We start from the raw sequence: 17,739 nt of genomic DNA, 5'->3' as shown, positions 1-17,739 counted from the left end.
CTACCCCCACCTAAGGGGCGTGTAGCTCTCACATAATCTCCATGCCCTCCTCTGCAACAGGCTCAGTATATATACAAAGTAAGTATCCTGCCTTCCTGCTGAATCACTTAGCCAAACCTCTAGACTCCCCAAGTTGACACAATGTATCAACCATAACATAGGATGACCAAAAATTTCACTTTTTCATTAATTTTTATGAGCTTGTGTAACAGGAAATACAAAAATTACATTTTTACCAAATTTTTTCAATATACAAATCAACTGATTGAAATGCCTTCTGCCCAAGCAATGCTCAGGACAGCCAGTATGTGAGCACACATGCTGCCTGAATGACTTTGACGTAAACTAATAAGTGGTTAAATAAATGAAGGATGAAAATCATATTGTTGCCTCAAAAGATTCAGAAAAAGGATCTGACAAGATTGAATAATTTTTTAAAATGCTCATTAAATTTAGTATGGAAGGAAATTTTCTCAACATAATATGTTGTATATGAAAAAGCCACAGCTGAAATCATACTCAGTAGTGGAAAACAAGGAACTGTCCTTTAAGATTTGGAATAAAGCAATGATGCCCACTCTTTGTACTTCTATTTCAAATAGTGCTATGATTCCTAACCAGGGCAATTAGATTTAAAAAAAGAAACAAAATGTGTCCAAACTGAAACAGAAGAAACATAAGTTCCTCTTATACGTAAAACCCCTTAGGACTATACACACACACATACACAGTCTTGGTTACTTTTCTAATTGCTGAGACAAAATATCTGACACTCAGATTTAAAGGAAGAAAGTTTTATTTTAGCTCACACTGTGCAGAGGTTTCAGTGCATAGTTGGCTGGCTCTAAGGCAGGACAACATTGCAGAGGGACATCACAGAGGAGAAATAGTTCACGACAGAACAGACAGAAGGCAGCAAGCAGAAGCAGCAGCAAGGCTGCCATCCCTCTGTCCCTTTATATTCCATCTAGGCTATATACTTATTGATTGGTGCCATCCACACCCAAGGTAGAACTTCAATTAGCCAGAACTATGCTAATTCCAGTCAATGCACTAATTTAGTATCACACACTCTTAAAGCAGGTAAAATCCTTCCAAGAGGTAAAATACTTGTTCATCAAAAATTATAAAATATTTAAAAAATTATATCAGAGACAAATAAAATAAAGTAAAATGAATAAAAAGATTAAATGGATAAATAAATAATCACCTCAAGTAAAACAAGAAACATCATGCACTCATGGAGTCTAGAACCTAATAGTTCTGTAATGTCCACACTACTCAAAATCATCCGTAGATTCCAATGTAATTCCAATCAAAATCCCAGATATGTTTTATAGAAATAGAAAAAGCAATCCTAAAATTTGTATGGAGCTATAAAAGACCCCTAATAACACAAGTTAGAAAGAACAAATCTACAGGCAGCACACTTTCTGATTTTAATATATATTGCAAAATATAGGTACACAAGTTAGTCATCTTTCCAAAACCCATTTTGTAAAAATGTGTTTACTTTTTGTTTAATTTGGTTGTGTTTGTATTCTCTTTATCATTTGTTGTTTTCTATTTTAACAATTTATTTTATATTCCCTCCTTTTTGAGTGTAGTCTGTTAATTGTTTTATTTTACTTGAGAATTTGAATTACATTCTGTGATCACATTTTCAATAGTATTTTATGCATTTGAAGTTGCTAGTTTCCCTGTAAAGTTCCACTTTAGCTGAATTTCTCAGGCTTCAATATAGTCAGGTCTAAGTATACTGTCTAATTTTCATTTTCTCAAGACATCTTAACTCTTTAATTATTTATAAGAATGCTTTTAAAGTTCTGAATGCATTGAAGTTTGCTTATGTTTTTGTTCATCATAATTTTTGTTGTAGTTATAAGCTGCATTTTGATATTTTTATGTTATTAACTTTAAGGATAATTAAATTTGAGAATGAATGACTTATCTGCTATCTTAGTCTGTTTTCTGTTGCTATAACGGAATGTCACAAATTGAGTAAAATTATAAGCAGTAAAATTTATTTGGGCCACAGCTCTGGAGGCAAATCTGAGAATATGGCACCAGCATGCAGAATGATCTTTGTGTCATGTGGAAGGGCAAGTAGGCCCTCATGAATTAGAGAGAAAAAATCAGGTTTTTTCAACTGATTGATAGAAGAATTCACTCATCCTTTTATTGGGAACCCACTTCATAGATAATGGCATTAACCCATTCTTCAGGGCAGAGCATTTAGGACCTAATCACTTCTCAGTACTATTAAAATGATTATTAGCTTTCAACCTGAGTACCGGCAGAGACATTCAAACCATAGCACCTTCATCTTTTATCATTTCAGCACTTCTTTTATGTTTAGGTAAATGTAAATGTCCATCTGTTACACTCCCTTTTGCTTAATGAATTTTCTTCATTATTTCTCACAATATAATATATATTGTTATCTTTGGAATGTTTGAAAAACTATTTCACCTTCATTTTTAATATTATTTCTGCAGAATACAGTATTCCTAGTTTATTTTTTTCAGTAAAGATGATGTTCCATTGTCATCTTGCTGACAGACTTGCTGATGAGAATTCTATTCCTATGTTTATCTTTGTTCCTCTGTATGTAATCATCTCCACTCCAGCTTCCAACAATATTCTTCTTTTTGGTTTTCAACATTTTGACTATAATGTACCTAGTTCTGTTTTTCTTTGTACTAATCCTGCTACATAGTTTTGAGGTTTTTTGGGAAGGTGGGGGTGGGGGAACCTATAGTATGGAAATTCATTTCCATTACTCTTTTAAATATGTCTTTGACCATAATTCTCTTTTTTCTCTTCTGAGATACCAAGTATATACACAAAGTATCATAGAATAGCCATTGGTCTGGCTGATTTTTAGTTTTCAGTTAAATATGCATGAATCTAGTTCTTTGTACATTGTTGTGGAAGAATTAGCTACAGCCAGTTTAAGGTGTTATAACAGATTGCTTAATTTTTGCTCTGTATTCTCAGAAATAACTTTCCTAACTTTGGCTTTTTGCTTCCAAAATGATCTTCAATTATCCTCACTTCCTGTATTCATGGCCTTGTATAGGCTTCTTATACTGGACAGTTTAATATGATGGTTTCTTATAATGGACAGTTTAATATTGGTTACGTATGTAACCAATTAGGGTACTGCAGAAAAGACAAAATGTGATTTCTGAGGTAAAACATTTTGCATCTTCTGTCTGGATATCTTGGATTAATTGCTGTGGGGAAATCCAGAACACATGAGGAAAACCAAGTGGCCTTATGGGAAGGACCACATGTCAAGGAAATGAGTTATTTTGCCAACATCATGCGAGGATCTGAGACCTCCTGCCTACAGCCACATGTAATAGTAATCTGGGAGGAGGATACTCCAGCCCCAGCCAAAGCTCCATATGACTGTAACCTTGTAATTATTGAACAAAAACCACTCAACTCAACTGTTTTGGATTCCTGACCCACAGAAACTGTGATATAATAAATGTTTATTGTTTCCTCAGTCTACTCAGTTCTTGGACACTTAGGTGTGCAGCAATAGATAACTGATGAGTACTTCACTTTGTTCCAGGGCAATGAGTACACTGCCTAGGTGTCCTTTTACTCTGACTTCAGTGAAGTCTCATGTCTGAGATTTATCTCTTCTCTTCAACTGACTAAATAATAGCTACTACTGTTATAGAGTGTTCGGCCATTTCGTCACTTAGTCCCTGCTCTTCTGACTTTTTATAGTAGCTGGTAGGAGTTAAGAAAGTCCCGGATGTATCCCCGGTTCCCCCGTCAACATTCTCAGCAGTGAGTTATTGTCAGCTGTCTTACGGTTCAGGAACCTCTAAACTTCATTCTCTGAATGTGATCAATACTGGAATATTTTCAGATAAAAATTTAAGAATTACTCCCGCCAATATGATAAGGTAAAGTCAGTGTACTGTGTATGAGCTGTTTTAGAGAAATCATTGAGGGAATGAAGGAGAGGGTGATTGTCATATTCTCTTTATAATATTCTCATAATAATAAAAATGTAAAAAATATTATTTATTTAATGCTTACCAACTAATCCCTACTAGTGTAAGAAAAAACTTTACAAGAACTGATTTGCCTTGAGAGATGATGAAAAGCCATACTGTTAAATTATAGACCTGGCCTATTTGTCAGGAAAAGGTGATAAATGATTGGTAATAAATATCGACTCATTGAAAAAGGTACCATGGAGAAATTACAGAAGTGAATAGTGGTAGTATTGGTTTTATGTTGTTTTGTTTTGAGGTGTGTATGTGTGTGTGTGTGTGTTTATCTTTTTCAAGGGCTGAGGATTATAAAGATATGTCATGTTATGTATGGTCTTTCTCATACTCCAATTTGCAAGCTACATGTTTGTGCAAGTAGAGTCCTGTAATAGTTGGTATTGGGTGTCAACTCCATTGGATTAAATAATGCCTAATAATTGGTAAGTCATGCTTCTGGGTGTGTCTGTAAGGGTGTTTGCAGAAAAGACTGGTGTGGATAAAACCTGCCCTGAGGGAAATCAGGCACCATCCTCTCTCTCTCTCTCTCTCTCTCTCTCTCATATATTCTGTCCTTTGTTTCAGTTCTGTTGCTCTGTAGATCCCTAAATGATACAGTGCCCCTTCCAAAGCCCAAAACACAGCAGCAATGCCGAACCTGGACAGAGGGTGCACTGCCGTGACCACTTCCTTTCCTGTTCGTGGTCCTAGTTTGTGTGATTGGTCTCCAGTTATTCATATCAGATCCATACCTTCAGAACTTTACATACCTATCATTATTACTTTGTAGCAATCTTGTTAATCAATTTTGTTTCTTCTTTTTTTACTCTGAGTCTTGGAGGGATAAATTATCTCCTTTGAGTCACCAGGCTGTTAAGAAGTGGAGCTAATACAAAATAAACTGGAGTCTTTGGACTCTGTAAACCACAAACTCTCCACTATGCCATGTTGCCCTTCATTTAAATAGCACTGATTTCTCTTCTTCCATATTGCCTATTTAAGTAGCACAGATTCCCTGTCAAGCCCAGAGCCAGCTTTCTTCTCCTTGGGAGACATTCTTTTAAGTGGAAACTAAATGATCTGCAGTAAAATGCTATTTTTGCCATGGAATCTTCACAGATGAAGGCCCTTCTCTGACCCATGAATTCAACCTTGGCTGACCATACTGCCTGTCCGCAGGCCAGTGTGGGTTGGTTTCTAGAACTCATTCACAGCCCCAGCCCCTATTCAATTCAGAAGTGCACCGCCTGTTCACAAATTAGGTGCAGCTGTGCTGCGTGTCCTGCTTTGGACTAATTAGCTCAATCACGTCAGCTCACTGCCAAAGGAAGCCAAGTGCAGAGAGTCAATACCTGTGATGGCCCATTGGTGCCAAGAGAAAAACTGGCCCCTGAGTTTTAGAGAAGTGATTCTCAAATTGGTTCCCAGGCATGCTTCAGCAGCAGCACTAGGGAACTTGTTAGGGAGTTAGATTCTTGGACTTCAACCCAAACTTGCTAATCAGAAATTCTAAGGGTTGGGACCCAATAAATCTGAGTTTTAATGATCCCTCCATGTGAATCTGACACATGCTCAAGTTGGAGAACTATATATTGGTTTTGTATATATTTGTAATAGTATTTGGATATTCAAACTTTATCTTCTATTTGGCATCAACCCTGCACACAAGTCAATGCCACATTGCTCTAATTTCTTTTCCAAGGAAATATTCCCCCATCTAAAGGAAATCAGCTCACACTGGTACAAAGTTCATTTTAGCTCAAAGCTAATTTCTTGAGGGTAAATAATCTTACACTGACATAAAGTCATTCTGAAATAGAACACCACTCTCCCATCTCACTTCAAAAATTTCTGGAAAGGGTTGAGAAGTTATCACCGGTTACCTCCTGGAATACAGACAGGATAGGCAGAGGAAGTGGACCTGGGGGTCCACTCTGTGAGACTAGCAGACAGCACCCCATCCTCAGTCTTGTTTCTCAAATTCCAGAGACTGCTCCCTGTGGCATATTCCCCCACACACTCCTACTTGGAAGGGACAAAAGAACTGTCTGCCTGGCCTTTGTCACTGATGATGCTGATAGCTTTATGTCCTCAGTGAAAGAGGAGTTAAAGGAGGTGCCATGAGAGTATATCTATGTGACAGGGAGGAAAGATGGATATTTTTATAGAGGAAGAACTGCACTGAGCAAAGGAAATTAGATAGAAAGACCATAAAGGTCTCAGGTTGGCAAAACCAATTAGTAGATGTTTACAAAAGATAAAGCCTGAGGTCACACCAAATTTGCTTTGATGTCAATACCCTGGGGGTCTAAAAAAATAGATTAGCATCCTCCACACCATACTGTAGTGGAAAAAGACCCAGATCCCTTGTGCTGGAGCCTCTAGCCAGCTGTGTGCCCTTGGGCAGGTGACTTAAAGTCTCAGGCATCGCTTCCCTCATCTGTTAAAGAAGAGGATTACATGAGATCACACTAAAAGTTCCTTCCAGCTCTGACATGCTGGGAAATTCTGTTTGACTTCTGGAAAATGAGGGGACATTTCAGAGCTCTATAGTTCATAATTTGGTTCCTTGGGATTTTCTGGACAGTTTCCTTACTTAATTTAGAAAGAAAGAGAGTTTCTCATCTCTTCTATTTCTAGTCTACCTCAGCCACTTTGAAACAGGGGTCATTTAAATCTAAATGAGAGCAAACTCCAGGAAATGCCCATGGGGGGGTTCCCAGCTGTCTAATGAGGTTTTCTTTAATGTGGATCAAAGATTTACAAACCCAAAAAGCTAGACAAAGAATCAGATGCAAAGAGGCCACAGAAAGTTATATGACAGTTGTCTTTTTTTGTTTGTTTTTGCAAAATTTTGGGTGTGTACTCATGGATGCTTCTGTTATAATGTTATAGAGGAAGGTTTCAGAGCAGCCAAGAAGACAAAAAGAGATTGGACATGGAATAGAGGACAGGTAATTGACTTCTCACATCCCTCTGGAGTAAGAAAGAGCACTAGTAAAGTTGTCCAGAGTCTCAAAGTCACAGGGAAGTGGAGCTAGGATCTGGCCGTGAGGCACCTAAGGAGAAAGAGAAGTGGGACAGCAACTCAGGAGAAGGGTACCTGCCTAGGGTGGGCAGGGCCTTGGGTCCAACCTTCCGCACTAAAAAGAGGAAGAAGGATGAGGGGGAAAGAGGGAAGGAAGGAAGGGAGGAAGGGAGGAAGGGAGGAAGGGAGGAAGGGAGGAAGGAAGGAAGGAAGGAAGGAAGGAAGGAAGGAAGGAAGGAAGGAAGAGCAAGTAAGAAAGAGAGACATTATTGCTGTGAATATTTTTCCTATGAAAATCAACATTTCACATCAAACTCCTCCCACATCCCAGCCACTATGTCAGTCAGAGAGATAAATTATTTCAGTTTATGCTACCAATACTTGTGAAGGAAATAGATATGCTTAGGGCTTTTAAATGTTTAGTAATCAGCTTTCTATATACTTTTATATAGCAATAGACAAAGAGAAAAACATCGTCTTCTATAGCTTTTGCCAATTTCCATGGTATAAATAATCCCAGTATGGCTGATTTCAAACTTCCAATTTTACTTTACAAAACAAGGAACAGAGGAAAGATGTGCACAGTTGAGTCTCACGGACAGGCAAATGCTGGCTGCAGCACATCCATGGTTCTTATGATCACATCAAAGACGAAGACCGAGAGACTCAGGGGCAGTAACCTGGGTAACACACAGTAGAAGGCAGAGGCCGGACTGCGCACCTAGACAGTCTGACTTCAGAATGTAAGCTCCTAATTAGTACGTTTCACTGTCTGTCTCTAAAGGGGAGCTGTTTGACGTTTGGGAAAGTACCTCCACTCAGTGACTATGAGCCTCTATTCTGATCCTGTGCTTTATTAATTTGGTCTACCAGGTCCCTATAGACCCTGAGTACATAAGAAAGACGTGGCTCTCCCAGGACATTCTTCTTCTGCTGTAAGCCCTGCGTGAATGGTTCCCAATACCTTTGCTTTTCTAAGATTCTCTTCTCTCACATAAAGCCTTTCACAAGTCAAGAAGTGTTTTGATCACTGTGAAACAATATCTGGGTCCTTTAACCAAGCTCAGGAAATACCATTTTTCTTTATCAGTGGGTTAAAGAACACTGAATTAATGTTTGTAGAATGATAGAACAGGGTAGAAATAGTAATTTGGTAACAGAAGTTTCAGGATCTGAAAAAAGCTTCTATTTCTCACTCTTGACTCTCAATTAATGAATAAATTTTGCAATGGTGTCACAGCCATTTGTCCTTTGAAATTATGCTTCAGAAAGCATCAGGGAGCTGCTTCTGATTTGGATGGAATGCCTTAGTGTAGCAAGAGTGGAGGAGAGTATTACTTGTCCTGCATATTCCTGAGACTTTTCAGTGAATCTATGTGGAAGGTGTTGGAGAACTATAAAACATTGCACAAATATGAAGTGGAGTCACTCATCACAGAAGAATTCCAACTGAAGGATTTTATACTTCTACCAAATTTTACAGAATCCTTTGAAAACAAACTAAACTTTTCTATATATAATTCTTCCCTAAACCCCTAAGAGGTCAATTGGAACATAGCCTATATATTTAAATGTTTAATCTCTTGTATGTAGTATACAGTGTTACCTCACCTCAAAAACACTTTGTGTTTTTGGTTCACAAACAGAAGCATGGGGCAAAATTCTGTTTTTGTTTGTAAACTCTGCATTGGGTGACAAACACATCCAAGGCCATCTTTCCCGTACAAACACAAATGTGACCATTTTTCCAAAACTGTAGAACAAATTAAGTTCATCAATGGAAGTACCATGGTACACTGAGGAATTGTAAAGAAATCCACTGGTGGAAATCACAAAACTCGCTGTAATTTATGTCACTCTGAATACCATTTTTACAAAATATCATATTAAATATTATTTAAATCGCAAATTAGTAGGATGTTAATGGGTAAATAGTAATAATAAGATATTTTTAAAACTTTTAAGAGTACATTGAAATCTGATACTAAAATATTGCAGTGAGTACTAGAATCAGAAATATAAATGTATAATTTTAACAGTATTTGCTTCTAGATGACATTTTCCCTGAGACTTGCCTATTAATAAAAATAGTTGATTCAGGGCTGGAGATATAGCTCAGTGGCCCAGCACCTGCCTGGCAAGCACAAGGTCCTGAATTTGATTCCCAGTACCAAAAAAAAAAAAAAAGGAACTAAAAAAAATAGTTGATTTAAATTGTTTTATGCTAAGAGCAAGAGAACAATATATTTGAAAACACACTATGAAAAGCTCATCATTTTAATGACTGCTTGTTTTATTGTGACTAATTTTTAATTTATGATAGATAATTTCCAGGTCAAAAAATCATAAAAAATATGCCAAGACACAGAGCTCATAATAAGCTGGTCCCTCTTACACTATGCTTTCATATGCTGGCTATCAGTGATTTCTAAGTGTAACATACTGGTAAGAGGGTATGAGAGACTTCAGGATCTTTTGTCCTGAAGAAATGGAAGCAAATCAATAAAATATAACACTATATTCATAAGTCATAAACCACTCAAAATAATAAACAAATCTAAAAGAAGAAAAAGAAAAGTGAATGAGACATAGAAAGTCATATCTGAAAGGGAAAACCTATGATGTTATAAATATCTAATTAAGCACCTTTGACAAAATTTGAAGAGGCATTGATGGTGAATTAATCAAATTGGACAGTTTTAAATCTTGACAATCAAACAAGTCGTTAACTTACACTTTTAAGTAAAGTTAGTATAGTTTTGGTTTATGCCACAGTTTGTTTTAAAATACATTTTTAAGGGCTAAAGGTAGGAGTGTAGAGAATTACTGGAGGGATTTCTCATTTTGATTTACTGGGAGAACAGAACTATATAATCTTAGATTTGAAAAAAATTTCTAAAGAGTAGTTCCTTAAACTTTAGCAGAATTAAAGTCAAATACAGACTTCTGGGCCCCATCCGCAAGAGTCTCGGATGTAGCGGGTCTGGGGAGGGGCCCTAAATATGCATTTTTAACAACTATGCATCCCCTTGGGGTGCTGATGCTGCTTCTCCTGAGACCACACTCTGAGCACTGCTGCTCTGGAGTAGCTGACTTAATCCCTGTGTTTACAGGCTTTCCCCAAGCCCAGTCCAGATGCAGGAGCTGGAGAGCTGGATTCAATGGGGAACGTCATCCTGCTGTCTCCACCACGATGAATTCTGTGCATGGATCACAGTCTTTGGAACATAAGCCTCGCTAATGATGAGAAGATTTTCTATACACTACTGTGCAAAAGAAAAATATACATCTGCTAATTAGCTCTAATTGAACAGACTTGTTAGCAATCAAATCTGTGCTAGGCAGTTCAAAGAAAATCTGGTATCTTTTCTTCTTTAGCAGCATAGGCAAATTGAGAGGCAGAGCAGAGGAGAAAACTAGCTCAACAAAAGTTGTCAAAATTAAAATCAGAAAATAAGTTAAACTTCACAAATTAGTTACATTATTTATTTGAAGTAATGAAGAAAATATTTTCAAATAATGGTACATGTTCCTTTTAAGTTCCATATTATGTCTTCAAACTCATTTAATTCTTACAGTAGCCTATGAAGGAGGCACTTTCACCACTGATGAGGTAAAGAAATGGTGGCAGAGATGTTACGTAAATTGCCAGTATCACACAGCTAGAACTGGCCAATCCAGGGATTTGAGCCAGGGCACTTTGAGGCCAGCCTTTGTAGTCTTTGCTAGTGGGCTCTAATGTTTGTGCAGAGGCTCAACTAAAACAACCTCACCAATTAAAATCCTGGTTCTCATTTAGACTCATCTTGGAGGATTCTAAAAAAGGATAGTACCTGGACCTTTCCCAAGCAATGAATGGAAATCTTTGAGGCTATTGCCCAGGCATGGGTATGTTTTCAAAGAACCCAGTGGACTCAAAGGCTTAGGTAGTGTTGAGAGCAACTGCGCTGACATGTTAGATGATCGTGCTAACTCCCTGCACATACTTTTTGAAACAAGCTGAGACAACAGAATTACTAAAGGCTACACTGGGCACTGTGGGAAGGGGGACACTGAACAGTGATAGAAACCCCATGCTTTTCCATAGGGACGTTGCTCCATGAAAACCAGAATCCAGAAAAGAGAAGGAGAAATTATAGCAAGGCATTACATTAACCAATGTATGGCTTCAGAATATTGTTGAATAAAGCTCTTTGAATTTACAGCTTTACCCATCTTATGCTCTATTTGGTATTCATCTTTGTTTCATACTGCAAAAAACTAATTTATAACATGGACCTTTATTTTTTACCATGATGTCTGACCTACACCTTCTTGCCTCAACTCTGGTATTTCTATGCTATTTGGTCAGAAGGGGCCCAGGCTGTGGGTAGCACATTTCAGGAGAAATGCATGAGATCTTGATGGTGTGGCTGGCCAGCAGCCTAGTAAGGATTTAAAATGTGCATCTAGGAAGAACTGAGGCTGAAGCTGTTATAAAGAAACAGCTCGCCCCAGGGTTACATACTTTCCTTTTGAAAAGTTACTCTCATTTCCTTTAAGAATCCAATGGCACCAGATCATCCTTAAAACAAAAGTAACCACAAGGCTTTAATATCAATTAAATGAGATTACAGAGGAAGTGATTACTAAGATTAAATAGTAATACTAATAGTGTAATATTGGCACAAATTAGCCTCTGTAATTGTGGTAATGGGAGAAGTATTAGCCAAGGTGATATCAGTGGCTGCTTGTCATTGCATGTAGCCTCTCAGGAGGGACCATTCCCCTTATGTATAATCAAAGGGAGTGAGAGGCACGGGAGGTAAGCATCTTTACTTAGCACACAGCCTTTATAAGGGGCAGAGTCAACATTTGAGCCCAGCACCAAGCTGTAACTCAGAACTGGATACAGCTTGCAGGATCCACTGCAAAATGAAAATGTGGAGCACTTTTCAAATTTTCAAATGGTAACAGCAGAGCCTTAAAGCAAGCCTGGAGACCTTTTTTTTTCTTTTCCTTTTCTTTTTTTGTACTGGGACTCGAACTCAGGACCTTGCACTTGCCAGTCAGGCACTTATGCCACTGAACTGTATCCCCAGCCCAAGCCTGGAGACCTTTTAAGTGTCAGGCTCTGCGTGACAGATAAGAAGATAGGCTCAGAAAGCCATCCCTGCTCCAAGCTCTGGCCACTCAAAGTGCAGCTCAGAACCCATGGCATCATTATCTCTTGGAAGCTCGGGCCCTACTCCAGAGCCACTGACCAGAGTCTGCCTCTTGGCAAGTCTCCCCTGGGATTCTTGAACCTGGAAGGGCACAGCTCTGACACCTGAACCCTCTCACCCTGGATTTGCCTCTATCAGTGGGCTTACAGATCCTTGATTTCTGGACTAACACTACATCTATCATCGCTATGGACTGAAAATATGGTCAAGTCATTTATTTCTGTCTGCAGCTGTGTGCCTACCATTAGCACAGGTAGTGGGAAGTCCCATGTCTCCACTCTGTGAGGCCTTCCTTCTCCTATTGACCAATCCCTACCACAACAGATACAATGCTCACCCCCACAGAATCACTTAGGGCCACATGTCCACATGCGGCTCCACAGCAGCAGTGGTGTTCTTGCTAGTGCAGATCCCTAATGAATGCCTGAGTTGGCCTCAGTTAAATTGTTCTTTTTCTTTCTACATATATCCCAGGACACTGTACCCAAAGCATGACCCCTGCCAGAGAAGTTGGTTCTGCAAACCTCCGATCTAACCCTAGCCTAAGACACGCTGCTAGGCCACCTATGCGGATAGCCTTTCACCCATGAAATAATGCTTATGGTGTCTTCGGGCACGATTTCTCATCAGTGTAATTACTGTGAATCATCACAATCCATGAGCAAGATTCTGGTACCACTGAATCGCAATTAGATATCCACATCCACTTTTTCTCCAAGGAGCTCCTGTAGTTAGCACAATGACTTCCAATGTTAGCCATGTCCTGATCCCCCAAATCTGTGACTATGTTACCATTATGGTAAAAAGGGCTTTGGAAATTAAATTAAATTAAGTATTTCAAGATAGGGAAACAACTTTGGATTAGCTGGTGAGCCTCGGGTACTTACGTAGCTTCTTCTGAGAGGGAGGTGAGGGAGTCAGAGGAGATGTGAGGAGGGAAGTAGAGGTAGGAATGACACAGCCACGCTCTCGGGAATGTGGGTGGGCTCTGGAAGCTGCGTTAGACAAGGAAACAGATTCTTCCCTGCAACTTCCTGAGAGGGAACAGATACCTGATAACCCAGTTTGGATTTTTGACCTCCAGAATGGTAAGAAAATAAGTTCATCTTGCTTTAAATTTATGACAATCTGTTTGTTAGGCTTGTGTCTAGATGTCCTCCCAGAGCCTCATGTGGTCACAGGTGAGGAGTTTTCAAGGTGGCTGAGTTCTGGCGTGTGTGATGCAGGGATTGAAGGTGCCACACTCTGGGTGTGGGTGGCAATACCCAAAAAGTGAGTATCCTGGTTAGAATATAAAGGTGCAGAAAGAAGCTGCTTTTCTACTTTGCTTTTTTGCTGACTTCTGCCTGCCCTGCTTTACCGTGGACTGTTTGTCCTCTGCCTTGGAGCCAGCCAACTATCAATTGAAATCTCTACAAAACTGAGCTGAAATAAACCATTCTTCCTTTACCTTTGGGTGTTGGGTATTCTGTCTCTGCAATAAGAGAAATAACTAAGACAGTTCTACACACTAATAGGAAACAAATACAGCTCATAGGCAAATGTGTTTGTCTCCTCTTGAGACACAGTTCAGTGTACCAGTGAGATTTGGGGAAGGGAAGAACTCAGTATGCTATTAGCTCTCTTGACATTTGTCTCCTGGAACAATAGGTACCTACTGCATGCTCAGAAGAGGCCATTCACATGGCTAGCCCCCATTAAAAATATATTCCAAGTATGACTTGATGCTCTATTGATGGAAGAGTTTATAGGAAATGTTGGTGTGACTTTTAAATTATATCTTATCAACAGTGAAGTTAGCGAATGACAGGATGCTCACTGAGCCACTTCCCCACAGACTCCAGGGTTTCTTTCCCCTCCATGTCCTCTCTGTTCTAAACTAGCTACCTTTATAGACTTTTCCCTGTCCCACAGGGCTCCTTGAGTTGTCCTATCCGAGGGTAAGTGGGAACTCTCCACTTCTTTTGCAAGTTTTCTGGGGCTTCTTAGGAACATCACTTCCCCTTAGTTCTGATTTCTGGTCAAAGGGACAGAGGCAGGTAGTCCACAGGTGACGGAACAGAGAACAGAAGCACCAAGGCGCTGTGGCCCTATCTATCCGAGGAACACCTAGATCTCGGCTGCATATCTGAATCTCTGACAGGACTGAAAAATACTCCACAACAAGCCAGCTAAATTATAATCTCTTGGGGGTACAGCTTGGATATCTGTATTTTAAGCAGATCTTAAATAAATCAAGTAATTCTAGATTGGAGCCAACCCCTAATTTAGATAATGACCCAAACAAGAGGTGAGTCATTGAGGTGAGAAATCCTCTGTTAAAAGTTAGGGATTATTCAGAAAAATTCACCGTACACTTTTCACACCAGAGACCTGCACTAGACTGAGTGTAGCGACAGTGAACTAGTGGGTACTTAGCATTCTCGGGCACATTTGGTATGTTCCCCTGGAGGCCTCAGGCCAGCTCTGCTACTTATTGGTAAGTCATATCACCTCACTTGGTCTCAGTCCCTGTAAGAATAACAGTCATTACTTCTTTCAGTGATTGAGAGAGTAGAACCCTATCATGGGGCCCAGGAGAAACGCCTGACCAATAAAATTGTGGCACCTCTCTATACTTCCATGGAGGTTGGTGCTTGAGGAACTGTGCTGTGAAATAGTCTCATACTAGGGACGCTATTTCAGGTCTGAAAAAGAAGAGACACTCCCATCGCATCTGCTGTAATTACTGAGACAAGAACTTTGACTTACTGTTGTTGATGGCTCTCCTAAATGCAGTGTGATACATTGTACGCACCAGGGCCCCGTCTTCTATGATAGACAGTGCAGGGCAGACATCTGCTGCTTTGGAGACTCTGAGAAAACACAGTCACTCAGGTATTTTACACAAGGATAATGGATGATGGTCTACCTTGTGCCTGGATTTAGTAATTGGTGACTGAGACATTTATAGCACTTGGCTTTAGATCTTGTTCTAGAAGCAATAAATCATACCTGCCCTGCAGACAGGCTGTTATAAAACAACGGTTGATGGAATCTGTCAATGGCACTTTTGCCTCTTTGAAAACCACTGTCTGCTCCAGTGGCTGGTCATTTCAGTGAGCAAAGATTCTCTTGAAGCTGGCAAAATAGTGCAGCACAGATGGAAGCCATGTACCCATGGCAATCAGCCTCCTTTCTTTGGGACTTAAAGTTAGCTCACAGACCGCCCTGCTCTAAAAAAAAAAAAAACATGGCAAATCATGGAACCATGCTGATGCCAGTCTGGTGCTGCCCACTGGTCACCTTTGTATTCAGCAGATACCTTTGCAAGCAGGAGGCAGCAATTGCACAGGAATGGTTGCTGCATGAGGTGGTACCTTCTCCAAGACTTCCTGAGGCTGAGTCCTGACCGTCAGACTCTGAGGAGCCCCATGGAAGATAGATATGAGAGTGTGCTGAAGAAAGAGCAAAACCAGGCAGGAAGAGGAAGAGGCGTGTCTTGCCCAGGGTACCAAGAACTGTCCTCTGTGTGTGTGTGCATGTGTGTGGTACTGGGATTAGAACTCAGGCCCTCACACATGCTAGACAAGTGGTCTACCACTGAGGCTGAGACAGGAGGATCACAAGTTTGATGGGAGCCTGAATGATTTAGAAAGACCCTGTCTTAAAATATAAAGGCCTGTGGAGGTGGCTCAGTGATAGCATCCCTGGATAAATCCCCAGTACCACAATCAATCAATCAATCAATAAAACTCTCTCTTCAGTCTAACTTTTCTTACCACTAACTGACACTACTTATTTTGTAGTAAATATGGGCTCCTTCAAATCATCAATGTCCCTGGTGGCTTAGTAATTTTGCTTTAAAATAATGTATCCTAAATTAGTGTTTAAATGGCAATATTTGTTAGGGCCAACTTCCTCCTGCTTATTATAATATAAACTTAGTTTTTCATCAGAAATAAGTTGCTAATAGGTTCTTAGGAGAATTGGTACCTATATGTCAAATTGTGCAATTACTGGGTGAAGAAACCCTCTACAAAAGGAAGTTTGAAGGGAGGGTCAGCTCTCTTGGCATAGCACACTGTCAGGAAATCTTCTCATCAAGGGAAAAGACATGGAACCTTACAGCGATACCCAGTGGGATGCCCATACATGAAGAATGCAAAGTCTACCTTTTGCATGGTATTAACCTCCTAATTAGTTTGAACTAGAAGCAGATGGTAGAGGCAGAGGTAAACTTGTAGACATGGAGAAAAAATGCTGAAAAGAGCTTTATGGGGCCAATTTTTCTCTAAATTTTCATCTTCTCCCAGTAGACTTCAAAATGCAGAGTCACAGGGAAGGAGAAAGAGACGGCATTCAGACTAAATCTAGACCTAAACATCAAAAATACATTAAGTGGCCAGAAATGCAAAACACTGAAATTATAGAGAGGTGCTTAATTTACTCCACAGGGAAGCCTTCAAATGTATCTCTAATTATACTAACATACTAACCTGTCGCTTAAAAAGCCCTTTTCATGGCGAGCCACATGGACAAGAACATAGCACCAGTTATTGGTGGTGACTGTTCAACTGGTGTCTCCAAAGAACAAGGGCATCGCCGTCAGTGAACAGCTTAGAGCTGCTGGCTCTGGGCCTTCTCCCTTTATGAATAAAGCAAAATGTGTCACTCTGCAGGGGATGCGCGGTGAGTCCTCAATGAAATATGTTTATGCTGAAGTTGGCAAAACCATATTGCCAGACTTTTTTTGTGCGGCCACAATCATCCGGGCCACGCGTGGCTCCTCCCTCACAGAAACTCTCTCACCTCTTGGGTTTTTGTTGCCACATCGGTCCCATTCCCACCCCACCCCCCAGGATGTCTGAGCTCATGCATTGTGATTCTCACACTTTCGATATTGCCAAAGTGTTTTTCTTTTTTCTGTATAGGTTTTTCCAGGGAAGAGCCTTTTCAAGTCTCCATTCATCCCGTTAACTTCCTTGGCTTAGAAATTTCTTTTGCACAGTGTTTCTAGTCCAGATATTTTTAAGAGAGGTCTATTTGGATCTTGCCAGAACGATTATAGAGTATTAAAATAACGTGAAAATTGATTGCTTTCCATTTAGTTTGTGTAGTAAAATTGTTATACAGCGAGTGTCAGAAGACACTCACTCAGAAGACTAGGAAGAAGAAGCGGAATGGCAACAACAGTAATCTGCTCATAACAAAATATGCTGTTCAGCAAGGGCTTTATAGAGATTCCTCAGTGAAGAACAGATGAAGAAAAAGTATGTCTCAAAAACCTTGGGGAAGCCTAGGATGAGGAAGAGGCAGGGAGAAAGAGACTGGGCAGTCTGATGTGGCTACTCCAGGCTTTTTGGAGCTCAGATTATCATATACACATCTACCTGCATCATACATTCTCAGCTTGCTGATTAATGAGTCACTTGAACTGCTTCCCACCCTTTTTTTTTTTTTGGTATCTGGAAGCAAACTCAGGGCCGGGCAGGCTCTGTGCTGCTGT

The sequence above is a fragment of the Chinchilla lanigera genome, unplaced genomic scaffold (genome assembly GCF_000276665.1).
Source record: "Chinchilla lanigera isolate Chin_1 unplaced genomic scaffold, ChiLan1.0 scaffold00066, whole genome shotgun sequence".
Taxonomy (NCBI): domain Eukaryota; kingdom Metazoa; phylum Chordata; class Mammalia; order Rodentia; family Chinchillidae; genus Chinchilla; species Chinchilla lanigera.
The sequence above is the reverse complement of the archived record's forward strand: the minus strand, read 5'-3'. Positions refer to the sequence as shown.